This window comes from Ceratotherium simum, chromosome 37, assembly GCF_057802395.1.
Source record: "Ceratotherium simum simum isolate JZ-2026a chromosome 37, ASM5780239v1, whole genome shotgun sequence".
NCBI lineage: Eukaryota > Metazoa > Chordata > Mammalia > Perissodactyla > Rhinocerotidae > Ceratotherium > Ceratotherium simum.
Genome location: NC_141936.1, coordinates 4,889,849 through 4,902,485, shown reverse-complemented (window position 1 = coordinate 4,902,485; position 12,637 = coordinate 4,889,849). Strand labels below are relative to the sequence as shown.

Below are 12,637 nucleotides of genomic sequence, written 5' to 3'. Positions count from 1 at the left end.
TTTCCTAACATGACTGGGCATTGAAAGACACATCTCCCCAACCACTTTGTGGTGTCACCAGTTTCTTTCTTGGAAAACAGCAGGATCTGGCTAGATTGTGAGGGGTTCCCCAGGGACTGGGGTTCTCACCATCTCCTAACAAGGTTGGTACACTTCCAAAATGTCCACTTAGGGTCTGGAGTGAGGAACAGCAGACTCCCCAGGCAAATGCTCCAAATTCCAAGTGAGCTGTACTTGACTACGTAGGATTACAAAGATCTCATCTTCCCCCTTCTCCCTGTCACACCCCACACTGGACTCATATCTGAGTGCCAGCTTCTCTCCTTCCCCAACCCTGACCTGCTCACAGCCTTCTGCCAATTTACCTTATCAAGCCTTGATCACAACCCCCTCCCCTTTTTTTTTCAGACCATCTCGTGAGACTTGCATCTGTGGAATATCCTTTGAAACACTTGGTCCTCATTGTTCTAACAGCCGGAGGAGGTGAACGTGGTGTCTTACACATCGCACAGCTACGCCTACGCCTGGCAGGGGAGTCCACGGCTTGTTGCTGCCACAGTCTTTCCAGGGTGGGGTTCCTTACAAGGAATTCAGGAGGAAATTTCAGGTAATAACATTCCTTAGTTCGAAGGAATCCCAACCACTCTCACTGCCAGTGTGGAAACAGCCCAGAGTGGGGAGGCAGCTTCCCAAGATCATACGGTGAGTTAACCACGGGGGAAATTCATATTTTCCTCCTTACACACCACACCCTCTTTTTCCCGGAAAAATCCCAGACATTTGGAAGAAAGATAATGCTACAGAAAAGCACATGGATTTACAGCTTTATGGCCTTCACATGTGAAGGTGCTGTCTCCTTTCATTTCAGTTACTTCTCTACTTACGCATGCTCCATCCACACGGCTTCAGGAATAGACACAGTACACTCACATAAGTGTTTTCTGGCTCCAGATCCACATGTGCGGATGTGGAAGGGGGCTTTAAGCTGATAGGGAGAGTATAGAGAGGACTTGGGGGCAGCTCAGTCACATGAATTCAAAACCTCTGTTTCTTCAACAAGAAATGCACCTAGCTTTAAAAAAAAAAAATAGTGATCCAGATAATATTTTATTTAGCAGATGGGGAAAAGTAACGCCAGCTTTACTGGGAGAAAAACAACTTTCAGAAATCAAAATCAGACAGTTATGCCCGGTCTGGCTGCTCTGGGGAGGGGCTATCCTAACCTTGGCTGCGTCTGATTGCTTTGATTGAAGAGGCCCAATATCACGAGTAGAAATGATTTTCCAAATCCATATCCGGTCCAGCTGTGAGGGCTTTGCTCTTAACTGTCATTCCACTAAGAAATTAAAAAGCAATTTTCCTTTGAAGTCCTGGGTTCTTTTTTTCTTCATTTAAGATTACAGTTTGAGGTCAGAAAATGAGACACAAGGAATTCACAAACATGCACGCATTCGATTTGGTAAAATTCCACCCTTCACATCCCCATTTCAAATTGTGCTAAGGCCCAGATGGTTTACAGCTTGACCAAGCTCAGGCTGGCAAGTATTCGAGGGATTTGGCTTACAACGTTTTCCTGAAATGGAGGTATTTTATGCGTTAAGCTGATCAACACTGGAGAAAATGAAGCAGGCAGACTGCATTTAGGTGATATTTTATGAAGCTATTTTAGCGATAGGAGCAGAACGAAGGACGCACAGGAATCGAATGGGCAAACCAATGAAGAATGTGTTTCACACTGCAATCGTGTGAGCAGCTTGCTGTTTCCTCAATGCAACATTGATCTTTTAAAACTTTCCAACTTGTATTTTCTCCTCAAAAGATTATAGTCTTGTATCAATTACAGCCCAATCAGGAGACAGAAACCACACAGTAATTTAGACAGGGTAAGTTTAGTATAAACAATTAAGTAAAATGGAGGGTTGGAGTAACAAGGGATTGGCTAGTAAGTGAAGAGACCTCTAAAGAATACAAGAATAGCAGACAGAGGGAGCAGCTGCTCTATCTCCCTGGGGCTGAGACAGAGCGCTCAAGGGAGTCCTCCGCCCCCTGCCGGGGCTGAGAAGATTCAGACCTGTTGGAGAGGGCACAGTCATGTCTCACTGGATAGCAGAGAAGTTGCTGTGGTGCCACACCAGTAGAACTTGCTGGAAGTCAACCCTCCAGAACTTGCTGGAAATGTGTTGTCTAGAGTGCTGGGGAAAGTGGTTCATGAGAAGGTGTGTTGATGGAGGTGCTCTGCCACAACCAAAACCATTAAGGTGGAGGTGCTGGGAGAAAGTGCTGATTCCATGCATTGCAGGAGCTGGGTGCTGCAGAAGCTGTCCATGCTGCAGAAGGGTCATGCAGGAAAACCTTCTGCGTTGCAGGAGCTGGGGTGCTAGAGAAGCCACACACATTGCAGGAGACTGTCATGAGGACATCCTAGAACAAGGAAGGAAAGTCCTTTCCTCTGGCAATGTCTTTCCAGTAGCCTCTACAGACAAATATTGTGCCAGCTGGCAAGGGAATAATATTTAAAGGGTCCATGAAGGATAACTGTGGAGCTGAAAAGCAATAAATTTATAGCTGACACAGTCCACCCCTTTGGCTGCTCGGCTTTCATATGCACCCTTCTATACAACTTGAACTCTTGTATAACAACAGAACAACTCTATATTTCTTTCCAGCAAGATACAACTTTGTGTCTTAGAAGTGAAGAAATCCTTACCCTTTCCCCAAAATGAGGAGATACATCGAACCAACGATTGTACCAATCATTAGCTGTGTTAATCATTCCTCAAATTCACTCACAGTCTCACTGAGGTCTTTTGCATAAATTATAAAATTAATTTCCACAACTTGCACATAAAATAAAATTGGGAAAGAAAGCACGAATGGTTAACATATATAAAAAAATACATATATATAATAAGCAAATAGAAAATATACAAAGCACCTACAGTCCTTGTTTCTGTAATTTGTCACGAAGCCATGTTGATGTCTATGGCTTCCTTCTTCCAATACCTAATATTTCCCTCACCCTCAGCCACAACCTTGGCTGCTCTGGGTTCTCCACGTGGTAGAGGAGCCAAGCCTTCATTCCCAGAGGCAAAGTCCTTGGTCATCCTGCCTTTTCTCTGGTTTCTCCAGTTTCCTATTAAGCTTTGCTATTAGTTAGTTCTTACATGGAAGTACTAAAAGGCACTCAGAGAAGCCCCTGAGTTCCAGACACGGTTCTCTGTGTAGCAGCAACCCCATTTCCTCTTGGTAATCAGAATCAGTAACTCCAGCAGTAGACTAACTCCTTTTTTGGTTGTGGGTCCACTGGCATCAGGACCTCACAATGGCCACGTGGAAGTCTGATCTTCCCGTTTTGTGGAGTCGTTGTTACGTCCGTTGAAGGAAGCATTCTCACCTGGGAGTCCAAGACCTCCAGGCCAGCAGGACTCCCAGTGTCAGGACGGCGACTTGATTCTTGGACCCATGTATTCTGGCTATAGTGGTCTCTGACTCAATTCATACAGTGCATCCTGTAAGACAGAGTCCTGCTTTTAAATAATATTTTATGAGGCTCTTTTAGGAATGCAAGCAGAACAAAAGACACACAGGAACCCAATATATAAATCAATCAAGAATGTTTCAAACTCGGAATGTTGTTTACTCAATGTTGATTTTTCAAATTTTCAAACTTGTCTTGTTTTTCCTTAGAATGCTATTGCCTATAAAAGGAAAAGTTGAAAGAACCTCTGTGCCAGGTTATGTGCTTGACAGTACATTTATTATCTTATATTATCATCATAATCCCATCTGGCAGGTAAGCATTAACCTCCATATTTTGCTGAAGACCAAAAGGCTCTAAGATTAACTTATTATTTCTGTAAACATAATTTATGTCAGAACGTGGAAAAAATAAAGTAAGGAAAGGGAAAATGGGGTCAAATTTTAGTGTATGGTTTAACGACTCCAGACTTCTGGAAACATTTTTTCATGAGTCAGGCAAGTGCTCTGGACAAGCACGTCTCAGAGCTGCCTTAGGTTGAAGTGGTTTTATTAGCAGGGATTTGAGTAAAACATATGTGGGCCAGGCTTCCACAGCCATAACAGACCCTTGAGGCATCTTATCTCCAAAGCCTGAGGATTCCCTAGAGAAAAGTTTTCCTCATTCTATTTCCTTCAAGAGAGAAAGGAGGAGAAAGCCAGGAAAAGGAGTGGGGGGAGAAAGAAGGAAGGCAGGGAAAAGAAGCAGTAAGATATGTAAGATATTTCCATACACATTCCAAGTCCTCTCATCTCTGAGAGATTGGATCACTTCCGAGCAATTGTAGAGGTATAAAGTTATAATCTCAAGTCTGTCAGACACCAAAACCCATTTAATCTGTATGTTGGTTGCTGGGTTGGCTGGTTAGTTGGTTTTCCGACTCCACATCCTGTTGTCTGTGCCATACTTTACATGGGACTCTCTCTGTGGAGCCCTGCACAGTTGGCTCTTTCAGGATGACTTTAACCAAAATGATTAAAAGTGAACCTAAGGTGAAGTTGGGATGCAAAGAGACAAATGACTTACAGGCTAATACATTAAAGAATTTAGGGTTTTGTGTCCTGTGGGATTTGAGAGCAAGAAAAAACCAACAGCTTGTTCCAAAACCATGCATGGAGAGACTCAACAGCAGCGGGAGTAGAGGATAGAAAAGATGTGGTGGGAGATGGAAACCTAACATGTTAGCTGAACCTTGCTGATGCAGAGTTAGCTCCTAACATCCATCTTCATTCCGTCCTACGATGATAAACTGAACTCTTGATGTTTTACAAAATAACCAAGTTGGGCATCTACTCCTACTCTGTGCAAGGATCTTTGAAGCTGTGGCCCCCCAGAGACCTCAGGGATAACTAATGATTTACTTGCTCCCCATTGGGCGAATATGAATATATTCTATATTTAGGAGAAAGAGCAAAGAGGTGCCTTGTGGGAGCTGCAGACCAGAGCAGGGTCAACAGCCTGTACGTAAGTCTCCCTTTCAGCCCTTAAAGGATACACAGTTCTGATTGGGGTAGAGTGAACAGGAAGAGCTAAGGAACTCTTCTATGGCCAACAGGATTTGATACCCACTTGCATACACTTCTGTTTCTACAACAGAAGATGACAGATTAACTCATTTTAGAGGTTATTGTGAAATAAAGAATTGAACTAGATTCTTCTAAAATTCCTCCATTACATTTGCTTATGGGATCCATTGAACATAGTTCATAGTAGTGAAAAATGGAAAGGATTCAACATGTTTAAATGAATTATGGTATCTATTAAAGGATATTAGACAGAAATTTGAAACCCTAGTTTACAAGTGTAACCTCTACATTTGGTATCCAGATCTTGGTTTCTAATACTATCCTTCAGTAAAAGGAACCGAGGCTCCCTGGAGAAGTGGCTGATTCTAGGACTGGGACAGGAAATGCACAAAATGAACCCGAATCATCTTGTAGTGCCAGAAAATAAGGAAATATTCAAAAAATAAAAAAGGGAGAAACAAATGAACAATGGAAGTGTCTCAAAAGGACCCAGCAGCCAACTTGAGAGCTCCCCATGGCCAAAGCTGAACAATTTGAACAAGAAAATCAAGTCATATGGTCTTATAACCCAAAGTATAAAACCCGTGAGTCCATACTGATATAAATAAATGATTGATTGAATAAATAAATAAGTGGGGCAGAAGAGAGAGACATACAGAATTCCAGATAATTGAAGGAGAGACTTCATCCTCAAGGAGATAGAGCATAAGTCTATGCTCTTTAAGTGTGAGTTGTGCATAGAGGCTTCCTTCCCAAGAGTAGAGTATGGCAAGGGGAGAAAAAGTAACTTTACAGCAGAGAAAACTGACACACACTACTGTGGCCAGGTGATGAAGGTCAACATCAACAGTAATAAGTCACATTGATAGTATGTACCCTTGACATGATGTGTTAAGCACGGCACTTTACCTCTGTGGTCTTCTCAAAAACACACAACCCCAGTCAAATCAAAAGAAAAACAGCTGACAAACTCCAATGAGGGACATTCTACAAAATACCTGACCAATACTCTTCAAAACTGACACAGCCATCAACAGGAATCAAAGAAAACAGACAAGGAAAATCTGAGAAACTGTCATAGCTAAGAGGAGTCTAAAGAGACATGAAGATGCGGTGTCATGTGGGATCCTGGAACACAAAAGGAGCATTAGGGAAAGACTGAGGAACTCTGAATAAAGTATGGACTTTACCTAATAATTACGTAGTATTAATAGTTCATCGACTGTAACGAATGTACCACACAATTGTAAGATGCTAATCTGAGGAGAAAAGGGTGCAGGGTATACAGGAACTCCTTGTGCTGTTGCTATGGACTAAACTGTGTCCCTTTAAAATTCACATGTTGGAGGGGCCAGCCTGGTGGCATGGTGGTTAAGTTCACACACTCTGCTTCAGCAGCTTGGGGTTCGCAGGTTCGAATCCCTGGCGCACACCAACACCCCGCTCATCAAGCCATGCTGTGGCAGCGTCCCACATACAAAATAGAGGAAGATGGGCACATATGTTAGCTCAGAGCCAATCTTCCTCAGCAAAAAGAGGAAGATTGGCAACAGATGTTAGCTGAGGGCCGGTCTTTCTCACCAAAAAAAAAAAAAAAAATTCACATGTTGGACCACTAACCCCCAATGCAACTATATCACTGTATCTGGAGATAGGGTCTTTAGGAGGTAATTAAGGTGAAATGAGGTCATAAAGCTGGGGCCCTAATCCAATAGGACTGTGGCCTTGCAAGAAGAGGACTAGCTCTCTTTCTCTGCCATGTGAGACACAGCGAGGAGGTGGCCATCTAAAAGCTAGGGAAAGAGTTCTCACCAGAACCCGACCATGCTGGCACCCTGATCTCGGCCTTCCAGCCTCCATAACTGTGAGAAAATAAATATCTGTTGTTTGAGCCCCCTAGTCTGTGGAATTTTGTTATGGCAGCCTGAGCTGGCTAATACAACTATCTTCACAACTTTTCTGTAAATCTAAAACTGTTCAAAAAATTGCAGTTTGTATTTTGAAAAGTATAACCTAACTTACCTGCTTCGTCCACCAGGGGCCCAAGGATAGTCGTAACTCTTGTTTTTCAAATTAGCTGTTTGCCACCCCCTTGTCCCTTTTGTCAGGAAATCAATTATCGCCCTTATGAGCCCCTACCCCCAAAGTGACCAAGACTCTGGGGGTCACCCAGCCCCAGGGCGGCTAGCCCTGCTTCCACCCCAGGTGGAGGGAACTGGAAAGTCCGGGAGTATCCGGGACATACTCCATGTCCTGAGGTTTTGTTGTTGGACGCTGGCAGGCATCACTCACCGATGCTCCTGTGGCGATGGTTGGGATGCTCTTGCTCATCCATATCTCCTCCCAGTCACTGTGGGGAAGCTCACATGTGTCCCAGGGTCACCCGTTGGTTCACACTCATTCCTTCCACCATTGTTTCCCAAAGCCCAACACCAGCACAGACTGGTGGGCTCCTGAGAGATGAGGGTTCCAACACCAGGTAGGCTCCTGGTGGGCTCCTGAGGAATCCTGGGGGGTGGATGTCCCCCAGGGCCAGGCAGGAAAATAAATAAGTAAAGGAACCCGAGGATGAGAAAAGCCACCCCCAAAGAATAAACTAAAACTTGAATTTTACTGAACCAGAGTGCAACCTCATAGTAACAAGTTTATTTTAAAGTCAAAAATGAAGAAATATAAGTGGAAAAAGAGCAAATATTCTTTTGTTCAATTGTTTACTTGAAATTTATTCCTCCCTTGATTGGGAATCAAATCTGATTTTTTTTCTGTATTAAATTGTCAACAATTTACACACATACAGTTTAGCATAGCTTCTGAACACAAGTGTCATCTTTGCGGAAAAGTTTTTCTACCAACATAAAGGCAGAATTCTGATATTCCAAAGTTATCTTTGAGGATCTTAAAGTATGCTTTCAAATAAATCAGAAAACTTTTTTGGATTTCAGCTTTCAACTCTGCAATTTGAGGGCTGTCATTCAGGCTGAGCCAAGGAAAATGGGCCGTATGATTCTAAGTGAATTCCCCAAAGACCATTTTGCTATCCTACATGAACGGAATCACAAATTTGTGTAGCAACTTGGCAGAGAAAAAAAAAATCCAAGTGTGAGATAGATTGTTGAATTTATGAGAAAACTGGGTCTTGATTCCAAACTTGGTGCTGGGGATGGGGATTTTTTCCGTGTAAGAGGTTACCCTTTAAGTTTAAAACACCTTTTTGGCACTGTGCCAAGGCTGAAGCACCTGACTTTCCTATAGCCCAGCCAACAGTGACTTTGCACACACATTTCCACAGGCCCAGTGTGGAGCCTCCAGTGGGCTCGGCACAGGCGACCATGAGGTTTGCTGGGTTAACTCTACGTCCATGAGACCTCCTGTTTTAACACAAAGCATTTCCCAGGGAATTATGTGATGGACAACTCCAGTCCTTTGTTAGAGAAAGCATTGCCATTTGGGATAGGGCATCTTGGACTGGATAACAACCCCAGCATTCGGAGCAAGTATTGAAGGAGCTTAGCCAGTGGTCACATATGTTAATTTGACCAGTCTATGTTAAACTTTAAGATTTTTCTCAATATTTCAGACTGAGGCGGAGTCAAGATGGCGGCGTAGGCAGACTCTGAACTCACCTCCTCCCATGGACACAGCCAATTTACAGCTACTCGTGGAAAAATTACCCCTGAGACAGAACTGAAAACTGGATAAGAGGAACTCCTGCAACAACGGACAATCCTAACTGGGGTAGAAGAGGCAGAGACTCCCTTCCGGAGAGGAAAAACGCCGCCTTCACAAGCCGCCAGCTTCATGGCCGCCAGGAGCAGCGCACAGGTCCGCAGCCTCCCTGGAGGCGCGGGGTCCTGAGCCAGGGAGCGCCCCCGCTGTGGGCATTTTGTGGACCCAGCACAATCGACACCAGCGGCATAATATCTGACTTTGCCTGCTACTAAAGCATTGGGGAGCACCCCCAGAAAACCCGGTTCACAAAGAAACTAAAACTGGCTCTTAAAGGGCCCGCGCGCAAACTCACCCGTTTCAGGAAGCACCCTAAAATCACCAGAAAGAAAGGTGCACAGTGCTTTGGTGACAAGAGACTCACCTAATAGGCCCTGAGTGCATCTCGGTGAGGGGTGAGACCTCTCCAGGGACTGGGACATTGGCGGCGGCCATTGTTGTGGCCTGGTGCGAGCATGCTGACACAGACGCCATTGGAGTTCTCCCTAAGGTCTGCTAGCCCAGGGTCTGCCCCACCCACTAGAGCACCAATTTAATCCAGCTCAGCCAGGGCAGGCAGCCCACCCTAGAGACTGGCCCCACCCAACAACAAGCCCTCAGGCAACGTGTGGGCCTGCATAGATTGGTGACTGGATTCTCTGCAGCCTGGCAACTGAGCCGACTTGAGCGGGGCAGGGTGTGCACAAGGAGTGGGTGGAGAGTGTGGGGCAGTGGCGGAGTGTGTGGGGCTCCCGCCATGGAGAGACTGGGTCTGCTTGGGGAGGTCGGGGCGCTCACACGGGGCAGGACTGTGTTGACTGTGTGTGTGGACCTGTGGGCGGCAGGGCTTGTCAGCTGCAGAAGACTTGTGCTTCTCAAAGACCCACATAGGAGGTTTGCCCCACCTTCCAAAGCCTGAAACAATTGGGTGCTCCTGTGCCTGAGGCCAGCCCCACCCAGCTGCAATCCTCAGAGAGCTGACAAGAGACATAATAGGCTAGAGGCTTACTGCAATTGTAAGGCCCTGAGCCTAACAACCTGCCACGCTGGGGGCCTACTCAGTTAAAAGAAATACTGCAACACACATGTGGTATTAGAACTTACAGCCAACTGTGCTGGGGTGCCCCACACCTGATAAAGAGACTGAAGGGCCCACAACAACTACAAGCAGCTGAGCATTACAACAGCTGGCCAGGAGCATAACTCAGCCTCCCTGGGCGCCTATAGGGAGAGCTAACAGGCAACAATAGAAGGACACACGTAGCCCACATAGGGGCCACCCCTGGAACATTGAGAACTGAGGGAAGCACACTGGAAGCCTCCTAAGGCATCACTTACATAAGGTCACCTATCCAAGAGCAGGAGACGTAGCTGACCTACCTAATACGTAGACACAAGCACAGGGAAAGAGGCAAAATGAGGAGGCAAAAGAATACATTCCAAGTAAGGGAACAGAACAAAACCCCAGAAAAGGAACTAAGTGAAACAGAAATGAACAACCTACCCGACAGAGAGTTCAAACTAAGAGTGTTAAGGATGCTCACTGATCTGGGGAGAAGAATAGATGAACTCAGTGAAAATGTCAACAAAGAAATGGAAGATATAAAAAAGAACCAATCAGAAATGAAGAATACAATACTGGAAATGAAAAATTCATTAGAGGGACTCAAAAGCAGAGTAGAGGATACAGAAGAATGGATCTGTGAGCTGGAAGAAAGACTAGAAGAAATTACCCAAGGTGAACAGGTAAAAGAGAAAAGAATTAAAAAGAGTGAGGACAGTCTAAGGGACCTCTGGGACAACATCAAGCGCACTAACATCCGTGTTATACGTGTCCTGGAAGGAGAAGAGCGAGACAAGGGGGCAGAGAATCTATTTCAAGAAATAATAGATGAAAACTTCCCTAACCTAAGGAAGGAAACAGACATCCAGGTACAGGAAGCACAGAGAGCCCCAAACAAGATAAACCCAAAGAGGCCCACACCAAGACACATCATAATCAAAATGTCCAGAATTAAAGATAAAGAGAGAATCCTAAAAGCTGCAAGAGAATGTCAAGTTACATACAAAGGAAACCCCATAAGGCTATCAGCTGACTTCTCAGCAGAAACCTTACAGGCTAGAAGAGAATGGCACAATATATTTAAAGTGCTAAAAGGAAAAAACGTACAGCCAAGAATACTCTACCCAGCAAGGTTATCATTCAAAATGGAAGGAGAGATCAAAATTTTCCCAGATAAGCAAAAATTAAAGGAGTTTGTCACCAAGAAACCAGTGCTACAAGAAATGTTAAAGGGGCTGATTTAAGGGGAAAAGAGAAGACCACAAATAGGAAAAATTATCTATTTCCATGATTAGAACGTAATGGATACAAATGCACAAAAAAGAGGTTAGATATGATATTAAAAACATAAAAGGAGGGAGGAGGGGAGTTAAAGAGTACAGCTTTCAAACAGAGGTCAAACTAAAGTGACCATCAATTCTGTATAGAAGAAGTAAGGAACAGAGAAGGACTACTAAAACACTGAGGGGAAAAAAAAAAAGTTAAAAAATGGCAGTAAGTACATACTTATCAATAGCTACTTTAAACGTCAATAGACTAAATGGTCCCATTAAAGGGCATAGGGTGGCTGACTGGATAAAAAAAAAGACCCATATATATGCTGCATAAAAGAGACACACTTCAGACCTAAAGACACTCACAAACTGAAAGTGAAGGGATGGAAAAAGATACTCCACGCAAATGGCAATGAAAAGAAAGCTGGGGTAGCAGTACTCATATCAGACAAAATAGACTTTAAAACAAAAACTGTAAAAAGAGACAAAGAAGGGCATTACATAATGATCAAGGGAACAATCCAACAAGAGGATGTAACACTTGTAAATATCTACGCACCCAATGTAGGTGCACCTAAATATATAAAGCAATTATTAACAGACATAAAAACGGAAATAGACTGTAACACAATAATAGTAGGGGACTTTAACACTCCACTTACACCAACGGATAGATCATCCAAACAGAAGATCAATAAGGAAACATTGGCCTTAAACGACACACTAGAACAGATGGACCTAGTAGATATATACAGAGCATTCCATCCAAAAACCGAAGAATACACATTCTTTTCAAATGCACATGGAACATTCTCCAGGATTGATCACATATTAGGCCACAAAACAAGTCTCCATAAATTTAAGAAGATTGAAATAATACCAAGCATCTTTTCTGACCACAACGGTATGAAACTAGATATCAACTATAGGAAGAAAATCAGAAAAGCCACAAATACATGGAGATTAAACAAAACGCTACTGAACAACGACTGGGTTAACGAAGAAATCAAAGAAGAAATCAAAAAATACCTGGAGACAAATGAAAATGAAAATACGACATGCCAGAATTTATGGGATACAGCAAAAGCGGTTCTAAGAGGAGATTTTATAGCAATACAGGCCTATCTCAACAAACAAGAAAAATCTCAAATAAACAATCTAACAATGCACCTAAAGGAACTGGAAAAAGAAGAACAAACCAAGCCCAAAATCAGTAGAAGAAGGGAAATAATAAAAATCAGAGCAGAAATAAATGAAATAGAGACCAAAAAAATAGAAAAATTAATAAAACCAAGAGCTGGTTCTTTGAAAAGATCAACAAAATTGACAAACCTTTAGCTAGACTCACCAAGAAAAAAAGAGAGAAGGCACAAATAAGTAAAATCAGAAATGAAAGAGGAGAGGTTACAACAGACACCTCAGAAATACAAAAGATTATAAGAGAATACTATGAAAAGCTATATGCCAACCAATTTGACAATCTGGAAGAAATGGATAAATTCTTAGAATCATACAACCTTCCAAAACTGGATCAAGAAGAAATAGAGAATTT

General features: G+C 43.3%; 1 long non-coding RNA gene across 1 annotated transcript; it reads right to left on the bottom strand.

Annotated features, from left to right (window-relative positions):
- Positions 1-316: 316 nt before the first annotated feature.
- LOC147912288 (uncharacterized) lies at positions 317-9,249 on the bottom strand. The gene is made up of 3 exons (XR_015550067.1): positions 9,134-9,249; positions 7,336-7,551; positions 317-3,509 (listed from the first exon to the last, which is right to left on the bottom strand). It is a non-coding gene; the product is annotated as an uncharacterized LOC147912288 (long non-coding RNA).
- Between the last annotated feature and the right edge of the window lie 3,388 nt (positions 9,250-12,637).